General features: G+C 37.4%; 1 protein-coding gene across 1 annotated transcript in view; it reads left to right on the top strand.

Moving 5' to 3' along the window:
- Window positions 1-506: 506 nt before the first annotated feature.
- LOC109410664 (uncharacterized) overlaps window positions 507-15,206 on the top strand; it is a 113,937-nt gene continuing 99,237 nt past the window's right edge. The window contains exon 1 of the mRNA XM_029875796.2: window positions 507-1,275. The gene's annotated coding sequence lies outside the window, so the exon portion shown is untranslated. The remainder of the gene's footprint in view (window positions 1,276-15,206) is intronic.

Here is a 15,206-nt window from a genome sequence, read left to right as displayed (position 1 = left end):
GAAGATAGAAGATAGAAGATAGAAGATAGAAGATAGAAGATAGAAGATAGAAGATAGAAGATAGAAGATAGAAGATAGAAGATAGAAGATAGAAGATAGAAGATAGAAGATAGAAGATAGAAGATAGAAGATAGAAGATAGAAGATAGAAGATAGAAGATAGAAGATAGAAGATAGAAGATAGAAGATAGAAGATAGAAGATAGAAGATAGAAGATAGAAGATAGAAGATAGAAGATAGAAGATAGAAGATAGAAGATAGAAGATAGAAGATAGAAGATATAAGATAGAAGATAGAAGATAGAAGATAGAAGATAGAAGATAGAAGATAGAAGATAGAAGATAGAAGATAGAAGATAGAAGATAGAAGATAGAAGATAGAAGATAGAAGATAGAAGATAGAAGATAGAAGATAGAAGATAGAAGATAGAAGATAGAAGATAGAAGATAGAAGATAGAAGATAGAAGATAGAAGATAGAAGATAGAAGATAGATAGAAGATAGATAGAAGATAGAAGATAGAAGATAGAAGATAGAAGATAAAAGATAGAAGATAGAAGATAGAAGATAGAAGATAGAAGATAGAAGATAGAAGATAGAAGATAGAAGATAGAAGATAGAAGATAGAAGATAGAAGATAGAAGATAGAAGATAGAAGATCTGAAACCAAATTTGGAAACCCCTGCCCGAGAAGAACGCACCACGCCACAGCGGACGAGATCTCGCAGTGAGAGATCACCACCGGCGCTGTCGCCACTTGATTTTGAGATTTCCCTTTAACCGCTTGGCAGTTTAAACCGAGCGTCCCAAGAGGATTGGCGGTGGTGGCACTATCTCGCGTTCACTCTTCAATACGGTACGGTACGTAAAGCACTTCCGACGACAACTCTCGAAATCAACTCGGTCAAGTACGGTACGCGCGCGACCGATCTTGCGGAAGATCGACGCACCTTAGCATTTCAAGAGAGCAGGAAATTCTGCGCCGCTCCTTGCGGGTCAAATGGGCAGCTTCCAACTGGAAATCATCCACATCCTGCTCTGTCTGACGTTCGAGGTGTTCACCTATTTTGTGCTGTGCTTTAATCTGATCCGATCCTACCTCGGACAGCAGCAATTCCAAGATCAGCAGGAGGCCAACCGATCAGTTCTAGCGATGCGGCTATAGAAGAAGAAGCAACGAATAATAGTGAGAGTGATCTTGTTGTCGCTGAATTACAACGAATCGAGCGTAGTGCAATCGACAAAGCCAGTTATAGCGAGGGCTACCAAAGTGCAAGGTGAAATTTGAGCGTGAAAAATGTGATGCGACACGTTGTCGTCGTTTAATGTCCTGCCATGGGACCGATTGAGCCAAGCGAAAACGAAACCGTCGTCGTCGTGAAAAGCGGCTGTGATTTGTGTGTCCAAAAATAAGTTCTGACCACGGCGTCGCATCGGGTGTTTGTGGTGACGTTTCTCGTTCTGTTTTGGGCGTGATGGACGGTGGATGCTAGTGCGAGAGAGATCTGATGGCGACAGGGTTGAAGTTTATGGACGCTGTAAATATTACACAATGAGACTGTGGCAGTCAGTAGTGGAGTGATGAATTCGAGAAAATACCTGATAATTATGGTGTCGATGTTTGAAGAGACTAACAAAATTTGTGAAAAAATAAGAATTTCGTGCAGAAAAGAATAATTTGTGTTCTACAAATTTGGATCCCGCTGAAGTTTATTTGATAGAATTATAACATATATTATTTATAGAGCATTGAATACATAAACAACATTCTAAACCGGTTCCGGTAGGGAAAGAGAATTCTTTGTAGCACCATATGCTGCTATAGAGTGTAGTAGCTTACAATTATTGAATTTTCACTAGTATTCATTTCAAACAAACGTTTAGACCAAAAAAACCTGGGAATTCTTTATGAATGCCTCAGGGAAGTCTTCTGAAATTCTTCCAGGTATTTCTTCAAGAATATCTCCAGGAATTCCTTCACGAATTGCTCAAGGAATTTCTCCTTCGTGAATACCTTCACGGACTTCTTGCGAGGTTCCGAGAGTGAGTGTTCCAGGGTTTATTCCAAGGAATACTTCAGGAATTCCTTACACTTTTCTCTCAGAATTTTTTGCACAGATGCATCAAAAAATTCCTCCAGGAATTTTCCCATAGTTTCCTGCCGAGGCTACAGGTATTCCTCTAAGGATTTTACCACAAACTCCTCCAGGAGTTTTTCCTGGAATAACTTTAAAGGTTCATCCAGTGATTTTTTCAGTGCTCTATATTCGAGGATTTCTTTAGGATTTTCTCCAAGGAAGAAAGTTTCACCATAAATATTTCTGCAAGTATTCCTTCAGACATTTTTTTCGGGGATTTTTCCATATTTTCTTTCAAGAATTCCGCGAGAGATTGTTTCGATAATTCCATTTGGATTTTTTCGAAGTATTTCAGTAGGAGTTTCTTCCAGGAATTCTTTCAGAAATTTTTACAAGAGATTCAATGGTTAATCCAGAGACTCCTTCAAAATTTTGACCAAAAAAACCCTATGGGAGTTCATCAAATGATTCCTTCAATAATTCGTCCAGCAATCACTACAGACATAGATTTCATTCGATTTTTTCCAGGGATTTCTACAGAAATTCGTCCAGGAATTCGTTAAGAACGCCCTCCTGAGATTTCCTAAGATATACATCGTGGGAATGCTTCCGAGACTCCTTCTGGGGTTTGTTCAGGTATTGTTTGAAGGTTTCTTCCAGGAATTCTTCTTGGGATTCTACAGATATTGTTAAGGAATTCCCTTAGGAATACCTTTTGGGATTGCTTGCGGAATTCCTTCAGGAACTGCTACAGGGATGCCTCTAGAACTTTCGCCATGAACTCTTCTTAGGTTTAGAGATTCCTCCAGGATTTTCTCAAAAGATTCCTTCAAGAATTTCTGTAGAAATTCCTCCAGGAATTCCTTCAGGCATGTCTCCAGGAATTTCTCCATGGAATCCTCAAGGAAGTGCTCCTAGGTCTCCTTCAGGAATTCCTACAGGAATTCTTACTGGCATTCCTTCAAACATTCTTCCAGGCACTCGTACAGAGATTCAATTAGGAATTACTCAAGGGAACCCTCTAGGGATTTCTCTAGGGATTTCTCCAGGAATTCATTCAGGTATTCCTCCTGAAATTCTTCTAACGATTTCGCTAGGAATTCGTCCAGAAATTTCTCCAAGGATTCCTCCAGGCATTCCTTCAGGCATTCCTCCGGGACTTTCTCCATGAATTACTCCAGGAATTCCTCTAGGGATTCGTCCAGGAATTCCTCCAGAGCTTTCTCCAACAATTCCTACAGGAGTTCCGTCTAGATTTTATTTGAGAATTCCTCTATGGATGCCTCCAGAGATTCTTGTAGAAATTGCTTCAGGGATTCCTCCAGGAATTCCTCCGCAGATTCCTCCAGGAATTCCTCCTAAAATTCCTCCTAAAAGTCCTCCAGATATTCCTCAAGGCATTCTACTAAGCATTATTTCAGGAATTTCTCCAGGATATCCTGCAGGATTTCATCCAGGAAGGCCTCCAGGGGCTCCTCCACGAATTCCCCAAGAATTGCTTCAGGAATTTCGCCTGAGATTCTTACAGTAACTACAGGGGATAGACAAAATGATCGGGACAGGCAAAATTTTCACTTTTCAAAAAATATTCAACTAGCTGTAACTTTTCGAAAAGTGCATCGAATATTCTAAAATTTTTATTGTAAGTTCATCAACTAGTTGTGTATCAGTGGTCCAAATTTGGGAAACATCGAGCCATTTTCTACAAAGTTATAAAGATTCTTGAAAAAGGTAAAATTATTCGATAGCCAACTTTGAGCTATTATATCTCCGGATTTAATGAACCGATTGCAATGAAATTTTGATCATTCATGACTTATATAATGAACTCTGGAAAACATTTGACTTAACTTGAAATTTTCAACAAGAGCAAAAGTTATAGCGATTTAATTATTTTTACGATTTTTTAGCAAATTGGTCTATTTTTAATATGTATTCCATTACTTTTTCATTTTGTTGGCGGCTATGCTGTTACTTTCTCTCAAAACGCATTTATATATAAGTCAATAAGAGGGAAATTAAATGAACTGTAATTTGCATCTTGAATTTTGAAACGATGTTGAAGTTTTGGATAATTTGGTGTTTTATTAGAAAAATAAAGTAATCGTTATAATTTTCTTCCGTGTTAAGAATTTTAAGTTAAGTCAACGGTTTTTCATAGCTCATTATATAAGTCATAGATGGTCAAAATTTCATTGCATTCGGTTCATTGAATCCGGAGATATAACAGCTCAAAGTTGGCTATCGGATAATTTTACCTTTTCCAAAAATCTTTATAACTTCGTGGAGATTGACCCGATCTTACCCGATCTTGGACCACAGATACACAACTAGTTGACGAACTTACAGTAAAAATTTGAGAATATTTGATGCACTTTTCGAAAAGTTACAGCATTTTGAACATTATTCAAGAAGTGAAAATATTGCCTGTCCCGATCATTTTGTCTATCCCCTGTATGTCAGGGTTTCCCCCAGGATTTTTCCCTGTAATTCTTCCAGAGATTCCCCGAGGAACTGCTTCAGGATTCCTCTTAGATTTTATTCAGGAATTCTTCCAAGCATTCCTCCAGGTATTCCTCTGAGGATACCTCCAGGAATTGCTTCAGGAATTTCTCCAAGAATTTATCCAGAAATTCTTCCAGGGATTCCTCAAAGAATTTCACAAGGAAACCCACCAGAAAATCTTCAAGAAATTTTCTTCAGAAATTTCTTCAGGAATTCCTTCTGGAATTCAATCAGAGATTCATCCACGAATTCCTTCAGGGGTTGCTCTAGGTATTCCTTCAGGAATATTAAGGAAATCCTCCAGATATTCCTTCATAAATTCCTCCAGGGATTCCTCTATGGATTCTTGAAGAAATTCTTGCAGGAATTTCTTCGGGAGTTCCTTCCAGGGATTCCTCCAGCGGTTCCTCCTGGAATTTCTGCAGAGATTCCACCAAGAATTGCTCCAGGGATTTGTCCAAATAATTCTCCAGGCATTCTGTCAATAATTTCACCAGGAATTTCTTTTAGAATCCCTCCAAGGTTTCCTCCAGGGATTTCTTTTTTCAGAAATTCCTTCAGAAATCCCGGAATTCCTACAGGAATTCCTCCAGGAATTCCTCCAGAAATTCATCCAAAAATTTCTCCTCCATATATTCCTCCAAGAATCCCGCTAGAGATACCTCTAGCGATGTCTGCAAGGAAATCCTCCAGGCATTCTTAGTGCAATTCTTCCATGCATTCCTTCAGGAATTCCACCAGAAACTTTTATAACAATTATGTCAGGAATTCCCCGGAATTTCTACAGTAATTTATCAAATAATTTCTCTGATGGTTGCTCCAGTTATTCTTCCAGAGATTTCTCCAGAAATTTTTACAGTGATTTCTCCAGTATTTTTCCAAGAATTTATCCAGGCATTCATTCAGGGAATTATGCAGGAATACCACTAGGAAAACCTTCAGAAATTTCTCAAGGGATTTCTTTAAAAAATTCTTGCAGTTCCTGCCAAAGAATTCCTGTCCGCCGATTCTTTCAAGAATATATCTTGAGATTTTTTTTTAACAAAGAAGTTATCCGTAGATTTCTTCAGAAACTCCTCCAGAGATTCTTTCAGAAAAATGTCAAGGATTTATTTTAAAAAAATGTACTAAAATGCCTCAAGGCTTTCTTCCAACGATTGTTTTAGGATTAATATTAGAATTCCTTCCAGTATTTAAGTAGGGATTTCCTACTGAAAATAGTGTAAGGATTTCTCCAGAAATTTCTCTTAGAATTTCTTCAAGAAGTTGCCTAATATTTTACCAGGGATTCTTCCGGGAAAAAGGGATTCAGGTGAGGTCAAGAATTTTTCCAAGTGTTCCATTATTTGAGAGTTCACTGGAACTCTATGACTTTTAATGATCGTGCAATTGATATTTTTTTAGGATTATTCTCTGAGGAGAATATAAGCAGTTTATGACTATATAAAAATATTTTTAAGGAAATTCCGGCAAGGATGCCCTCGGAACAATACCACTGAAGGTTTATTCTTAAAAGAATGCAGATCCAACTCCAACTTCCTCTTACAATGATAGTAAAATCTATTTCATAATTTTACAGTTAATTGCGGTCATATCATGGTGGAGCCAGGATATTCATAAAAAAAATCAGCGAAATAAAAATAGCACAACTTTAACTTTTGATCAACGTTTATTTATATTCCAACAAAAAACAAATTCAAATACATTTTTTAGATCTTAGTACATAGTAAGTATAAGAGCAATTGTTACGTATTGCTTCAACATGCCGTGATTTCATGAAAAAAAAAATCAATTTTTCCAACGTACCCTGCTCGATCTACTTCCAGCATTCACGACTTCGCCTAAGGAGGATGCAAGCAAATATATGCGTGGATTTTCTGAAAACATCGTATTTCACAACCACAGAGAAAGATTTCTTCGCTGCACTGTGATTTTATCTTAAATTTAAAAAAGATGTTTTTCGAAATGACTATAAAGACATAATACAAGTAGATGTTGGAGATAATTCTCGAAATGTTTTTGACAAAACTATAAGAATGTTACGTTGATGTCAAAAATAAGGCACTGGTGGATTTCTGGAATTCTACCAAATATTTCCTTGAAGAAATTCTGAATAAATCGACCAATGTTTTAGCTCTACTGTCCCTAACGCGATTAAATTTGCAGCTGCACTTTGTACAGTTACTTGATGTAATTTTTTCTACTGAATCGAACTAGTTTCTTTTTGTGCTGCTTTCACTATCTAACCCTATAGGCATTTCTTTGATTCTTTTAAGTTTCCTAGATTTTTAAGGATCTTGTACACGAAATTTGATCTGCATTTATTCACGACTTATGTTTGCTTTCATCATCTTTCATCTTTCTGCAATTTTCAGAAGTTTCACTGAAAAATAAATCTGCAGGATTCTGTTGTTTTCGTTTTTTTTCGATTTTTAGAAAAGTTTGGTTTGATAGTTCATTCTTCTATTACATTAGGTGCTTCATACGTCACACTAAGGTATTAAACGTTCTGCATATTCGTCTGGGTAGTATTGATCCCAACATCTGATGAGTTTTAAAATAATAGAAGCATAGATCTCTTATTTATTTTTTTATAAAATGAATAGTGGAATCAAAACGGTTCACAGCGTTTTCGCTTTTTTTTTCATTCGAAAGTGTTAGATGAAAAAATCAAAACATTCGGGCTTTGCCGATCACTGGTGGATTCGATCATTTCCACACGGTGAAAATGTGTCGAATATAAGTGTGTGGCAATGCCGTTAGACGACAAGAGAGCTTAATTACTTTCGGTCGATGAGGAACTCGCACCGCACCGACTCAGACCGAACGCGGCGATGGAACCGGGAATCGCGCGATCTAGCTGTTGTTTCCTAAGATATACATCGTGGGAATGCTTCCGAGACTCCTTCTGGGGTTTGTTCAGGTATTGTTTGAAGGTTTCTTCCAGGAATTCTTCTTGGGATTCTACAGATATTGTTAAGGAATTCCCTTAGGAATACCTTTTGGGATTGCTTGCGGAATTCCTTCAGGAACTGCTACAGGGATGCCTCTAGAACTTTCGCCATGAACTCTTCTTAGGTTTAGAGATTCCTCCAGGATTTTCTCAAAAGATTCCTTCAAGAATTTCTGTAGAAATTCCTCCAGGAATTCCTTCAGGCATGTCTCCAGGAATTTCTCCATGGAATCCTCAAGGAAGTGCTCCTAGGTCTCCTTCAGGAATTCCTACAGGAATTCTTACTGGCATTCCTTCAAACATTCTTCCAGGCACTCGTACAGAGATTCAATTAGGAATTACTCAAGGGAACCCTCTAGGGATTTCTCTAGGGATTTCTCCAGGAATTCATTCAGGTATTCCTCCTGAAATTCTTCTAACGATTTCGCTAGGAATTCGTCCAGAAATTTCTCCAAGGATTCCTCCAGGCATTCCTTCAGGCATTCCTCCGGGACTTTCTCCATGAATTACTCCAGGAATTCCTCTAGGGATTCGTCCAGGAATTCCTCCAGAGCTTTCTCCAACAATTCCTACAGGAGTTCCGTCTAGATTTTATTTGAGAATTCCTCTATGGATGCCTCCAGAGATTCTTGTAGAAATTGCTTCAGGGATTCCTCCAGGAATTCCTCCGCAGATTCCTCCAGGAATTCCTCCTAAAATTCCTCCTAAAAGTCCTCCAGATATTCCTCAAGGCATTCTACTAAGCATTATTTCAGGAATTTCTCCAGGATATCCTGCAGGATTTCATCCAGGAAGGCCTCCAGGGGCTCCTCCACGAATTCCCCAAGAATTGCTTCAGGAATTTCGCCTGAGATTCTTACAGTAACTACAGGGGATAGACAAAATGATCGGGACAGGCAAAATTTTCACTTTTCAAAAAATATTCAACTAGCTGTAACTTTTCGAAAAGTGCATCGAATATTCTAAAATTTTTATTGTAAGTTCATCAACTAGTTGTGTATCAGTGGTCCAAATTTGGGAAACATCGAGCCATTTTCTACAAAGTTATAAAGATTCTTGAAAAAGGTAAAATTATTCGATAGCCAACTTTGAGCTATTATATCTCCGGATTTAATGAACCGATTGCAATGAAATTTTGATCATTCATGACTTATATAATGAACTCTGGAAAACATTTGACTTAACTTGAAATTTTCAACAAGAGCAAAAGTTATAGCGATTTAATTATTTTTACGATTTTTTAGCAAATTGGTCTATTTTTAATATGTATTCCATTACTTTTTCATTTTGTTGGCGGCTATGCTGTTACTTTCTCTCAAAACGCATTTATATATAAGTCAATAAGAGGGAAATTAAATGAACTGTAATTTGCATCTTGAATTTTGAAACGATGTTGAAGTTTTGGATAATTTGGTGTTTTATTAGAAAAATAAAGTAATCGTTATAATTTTCTTCCGTGTTAAGAATTTTAAGTTAAGTCAACGGTTTTTCATAGCTCATTATATAAGTCATAGATGGTCAAAATTTCATTGCATTCGGTTCATTGAATCCGGAGATATAACAGCTCAAAGTTGGCTATCGGATAATTTTACCTTTTCCAAAAATCTTTATAACTTCGTGGAGATTGACCCGATCTTACCCGATCTTGGACCACAGATACACAACTAGTTGACGAACTTACAGTAAAAATTTGAGAATATTTGATGCACTTTTCGAAAAGTTACAGCATTTTGAACATTATTCAAGAAGTGAAAATATTGCCTGTCCCGATCATTTTGTCTATCCCCTGTATGTCAGGGTTTCCCCCAGGATTTTTCCCTGTAATTCTTCCAGAGATTCCCCGAGGAACTGCTTCAGGATTCCTCTTAGATTTTATTCAGGAATTCTTCCAAGCATTCCTCCAGGTATTCCTCTGAGGATACCTCCAGGAATTGCTTCAGGAATTTCTCCAAGAATTTATCCAGAAATTCTTCCAGGGATTCCTCAAAGAATTTCACAAGGAAACCCACCAGAAAATCTTCAAGAAATTTTCTTCAGAAATTTCTTCAGGAATTCCTTCTGGAATTCAATCAGAGATTCATCCACGAATTCCTTCAGGGGTTGCTCTAGGTATTCCTTCAGGAATATTAAGGAAATCCTCCAGATATTCCTTCATAAATTCCTCCAGGGATTCCTCTATGGATTCTTGAAGAAATTCTTGCAGGAATTTCTTCGGGAGTTCCTTCCAGGGATTCCTCCAGCGGTTCCTCCTGGAATTTCTGCAGAGATTCCACCAAGAATTGCTCCAGGGATTTGTCCAAATAATTCTCCAGGCATTCTGTCAATAATTTCACCAGGAATTTCTTTTAGAATCCCTCCAAGGTTTCCTCCAGGGATTTCTTTTTTCAGAAATTCCTTCAGAAATCCCGGAATTCCTACAGGAATTCCTCCAGGAATTCCTCCAGAAATTCATCCAAAAATTTCTCCTCCATATATTCCTCCAAGAATCCCGCTAGAGATACCTCTAGCGATGTCTGCAAGGAAATCCTCCAGGCATTCTTAGTGCAATTCTTCCATGCATTCCTTCAGGAATTCCACCAGAAACTTTTATAACAATTATGTCAGGAATTCCCCGGAATTTCCACAGTAATTTATCAAATAATTTCTCTGATGGTTGCTCCAGTTATTCTTCCAGAGATTTCTCCAGAAATTTTTACAGTGATTTCTCCAGTATTTTTCCAAGAATTTATCCAGGCATTCATTCAGGGAATTATGCAGGAATACCACTAGGAAAACCTTCAGAAATTTCTCAAGGGATTTCTTTAAAAAATTCTTGCAGTTCCTGCCAAAGAATTCCTGTCCGCCGATTCTTTCAAGAATATATCTTGAGATTTTTTTTAACAAAGAAGTTATCCGTAGATTTCTTCAGAAACTCCTCCAGAGATTCTTTCAGAAAAATGTCAAGGATTTATTTTAAAAAAATGTACTAAAATGCCTCAAGGCTTTCTTCCAACGATTGTTTTAGGATTAATATTAGAATTCCTTCCAGTATTTAAGTAGGGATTTCCTACTGAAAATAGTGTAAGGATTTCTCCAGAAATTTCTCTTAGAATTTCTTCAAGAAGTTGCCTAATATTTTACCAGGGATTCTTCCGGGAAAAAGGGATTCAGGTGAGGTCAAGAATTTTTCCAAGTGTTCCATTATTTGAGAGTTCACTGGAACTCTAGGACTTTTAAGGATCGTGCAATTGATATTTTTTTAGGATTATTCTCTGAGGAGAATATAAGCAGTTTATGACTATATAAAAATATTTTTAAGGAAATTCCGGCAAGGATGCCCTCGGAACAATACCACTGAAGGTTTATTCTTAAAAGAATGCAGATCCAACTCCAACTTCCTCTTACAATGATAGTAAAATCTATTTCATAATTTTACAGTTAATTGCGGTCATATCATGGTGGAGCCAGGATATTCATAAAAAAAATCAGCGAAATAAAAATAGCACAACTTTAACTTTTGATCAACGTTTATTTATATTCCAACAAAAAACAAATTCAAATACATTTTTTAGATCTTAGTACATAGTAAGTATAAGAGCAATTGTTACGTATTGCTTCAACATGCCGTGATTTCATGAAAAAAAAAATCAATTTTTCCAACGTACCCTGCTCGATCTACTTCCAGCATTCACGACTTCGCCTAAGGAGGATGCAAGCAAATATATGCGTGGATTTTCTGAAAACATCGTATTTCACAACCACAGAGAAAGATTTCTTCGCTGCACTGTGATTTTATCTTAAATTTAAAAAAGATGTTTTTCGAAATGACTATAAAGACATAATACAAGTAGATGTTGGAGATAATTCTCGAAATGTTTTTGACAAAACTATAAGAATGTTACGTTGATGTCAAAAATAAGGCACTGGTGGATTTCTGGAATTCTACCAAATATTTCCTTGAAGAAATTCTGAATAAATCGACCAATGTTTTAGCTCTACTGTCCCTAACGCGATTAAATTTGCAGCTGCACTTTGTACAGTTACTTGATGTAATTTTTTCTACTGAATCGAACTAGTTTCTTTTTGTGCTGCTTTCACTATCTAACCCTATAGGCATTTCTTTGATTCTTTTAAGTTTCCTAGATTTTTAAGGATCTTGTACACGAAATTTGATCTGCATTTATTCACGACTTATGTTTGCTTTCATCATCTTTCATCTTTCTGCAATTTTCAGAAGTTTCACTGAAAAATAAATCTGCAGGATTCTGTTGTTTTCGTTTTTTTTCGATTTTTAGAAAAGTTTGGTTTGATAGTTCATTCTTCTATTACATTAGGTGCTTCATACGTCACACTAAGGTATTAAACGTTCTGCATATTCGTCTGGGTAGTATTGATCCCAACATCTGATGAGTTTTAAAATAATAGAAGCATAGATCTCTTATTTATTTTTTTATAAAATGAATAGTGGAATCAAAACGGTTCACAGCGTTTTCGCTTTTTTTTTCATTCGAAAGTGTTAGATGAAAAAATCAAAACATTCGGGCTTTGCCGATCACTGGTGGATTCGATCATTTCCACACGGTGAAAATGTGTCGAATATAAGTGTGTGGCAATGCCGTTAGACGACAAGAGAGCTTAATTACTTTCGGTCGATGAGGAACTCGCACCGCACCGACTCAGACCGAACGCGGCGATGGAACCGGGAATCGCGCGATCTAGCTGTTGTTGTAGAGATAATGGGTGGGTTGGTTGACGCCGCCGCCTTGGTGGTGATTCGAGGAGTAGGTAGGTAAGCTCCGCTGCATAATGGGTTCGATTCGGGAAAAATAGCATACAATTGAAAACGATTAGATACCTAGGCCGACAACCGACCACCGGTTCTATAAGGAGAGGCTCGCGCCCGCTTTTCACAGCCTATCATCGATCGATGGCGAAGATGATGGTGATGGGAGATATCCGAGTCGTTGTTGTTGAGGTTGAGATTGCTGCTGTCGGCCTGGTGGCATTGCCGTATTTTATGCTTGATTGGACTTTGCACTCACTCTGTTTTTCTCTTTTCCTTCGTGGGAATCGATCGGACAGGGCTGTTGAGTGATGGTCAGTTACTAATCTTTTGTCGGCGACTACATGGGATAAATGACTGCGCAAGTGAGAAGTCATCTGTCATGGTCATCGAGGATGAAAACGTTTCAACATTGCTGGCTTCTAGAACTTCTTGTCCGGGTTGAAGCATGTGGCGGTAAATTTTGAAACAATTTATAACAGGACTGTGCTCTACCGCAGGAAGTAGTTTGCTGCGGGAAGTTAAATCGTGAAGTAGGTCATACACTTGATTTCAAAGAACCGATCTCTTCTGGAGGTTATGCACAATATATTTGATTGCGGTAATCAATTTTTAGCACTGCTGAGCTATATAACAAGCCATGGCCAGTTTTAATTGGTGCGGATTTGATCATCAGAATTTCTCGACCGTGAGGAATGCAGCTCCAACGGTTAAATAAACAAGAAATTTTTGCAATAAGTAGCTTTGTTTCAGAATAGAACAAACCATAACCATTTGGAATAATAAATTTGCTTCTTTTGGAACCTTTTTGATTCAACAATTGAAACAATCTTCATTCAACCATCTACGGGGGCACCCGTTTACGAGGAGACAAATACCTCTTGACACCTGTTGCGAACTGAGCTCCAAACAATGACACTAATCTTTACCCGCAGATCGCAGTTCACTTCAGTAAATATATTGTTACCGCTTACAAACTGATGACCTTACCAAGTGTAATTATTTAAAATTTAATGGCACTTGTTTGTACCTTACTTATTTTTTGTCGCCTTTTTATGAGAGGCCGTGTTACTTTTGTGCGCCCCAATTCACATCCGAATTCAATTGTCCATCGACAATTTTATGTTTACGCCCTTGACAAACCAAACCTGATATAGGATTGACTGTAGCGGCACGCGCTTTCCTTTATATTGGCGTGATCGTATCTAAAATCGACGAGGTCTAACAAGCTCGTAAATCGACTGCACGTCTTTGGAGTAGCAGGTTGAGACACTTCACCGGACCAATTCCTCCTATTATCTTTTGGAAAACTTCGAGACATTGTCATTATAATCACCGTCATTATCATCACCATTCCATCAGCACCATCTACGTCCAAATTTAGTGGTCCCTTTGTTGAATGGGACAACATAGTTTTCTCACCCGTTTTGGGGAAAATTGATGTCAGCATAATTATAGCTTTAACAAATGCTATTATTTGGTCTTTTCCTAAGCTAGTTTGGGGTGATAAAGCTGACAATCGTATTTACGTCTCTCTGATACGTGAATGGTGCACATAATTTAGAGATCTTTTTATTCATCGTGATGGGGCGTCCCAACAGGAAAAATTAGCCTCCAGAGCCTACTGAACTATGAGTACTTCTTCAGAAAATCAACTAAAAGCTTTCGTTGCCAATTGACCATTTTGCAATTCGTATATAATGTGTCACGTACTACGGAAGGACGGCTCCAAAGGCACGTTAACTACCAATTGGGACATTACAAGAAGATCCTGAATCGACCGGGAATCGACGGCATCAACATTCTTAACCTTCATCATGCATTAGAGTTATAATGAACCAAAACCATATAAACCACTCGTTATTAAGATTTGTGATTTTTAATCTTTTCCGGAAATGAATAATTTAATAAAATATTTTTTCTTGAGATAAAATTAAAATGGCACAAAAAAGTTATTGAGATCATTACGATCTGGAAATTGAAAACGATTTGTTTTTCAAGAATGTGTCGATGAAATAGTTGCTCCGGAAACGGTGGCCTCGGGAATCTGCTACATAGGGCACAGGACACATGTGGGATAGCAGTATAATTTTTGCTAAAAGGTAATTTAAATGTGAAATTTTATGGTCGTATATCTCGCGTTATGCACCACTTAGAAGGATGTTGTCTCCAGTGAAGTTGCTTAGATGAGTAAAATGTTCCTCATAAAAAAAACTATTTAATTCGAAATTCACTCAGAACGTAGCGCTAGTGTTCTTAGAAGCTACCATTTTGTTTTGAGCGTCATATATCTTGCATCATAGACACTATCTACAGCAAATGAGGGCTCAGAAAAATGAAAGCTATCACATAGAAAACAACTTAGTAAGAAATTCGCTCAATACACTGCGCTAGAGCCCTTATGTTCTTAAGTGATTGTCCTCTTGTGCTACCAGGGATATTTAGAAACATACAACCTTCAGCAAAGTTGTTCAGAAGAGAAAAGGTTTTACATAGTAAGTAATTTGTTTTGTAATTTTCTTCTTTAGTAAAACCATTATTCATAAATTTGAGCCAGACTTTTTCATGCTATTCTTTTGGGAATCTCTTTCTTCCTCCATAAATGTCTCTAAGAACCTAAGGAGAGTTAAACATGTGAAAGACGGACCATATTAGGGTGACACTTCGAATCCAGTTTGATTCTCTATTCCGTAGAATCGTAACTTGTTCTATGGATTAGTTGGTTAAAGCGCCGGATTAGCGATACGGAGTCGTGGGTTTGAATCCCACCAAAATAGGGAGTATTTTTTTGTCTCAAATTTTATTTTCAATTTGTAGACTAAACGCACTTTGCCTTCAAATTCTTCAAGATTTAACGTCTATTTCAGGCATACTGGCCGGCTAGTATAGTCCAAAAAGGACAATAAATTA

This window comes from Aedes albopictus, chromosome 3 (assembly GCF_035046485.1).
Source record: "Aedes albopictus strain Foshan chromosome 3, AalbF5, whole genome shotgun sequence".
In the NCBI taxonomy this organism is placed as follows: domain Eukaryota; kingdom Metazoa; phylum Arthropoda; class Insecta; order Diptera; family Culicidae; genus Aedes; species Aedes albopictus.
Note: the sequence above shows the minus strand (reverse complement) of the source record. Positions and strands in the feature narration are given on the sequence as shown.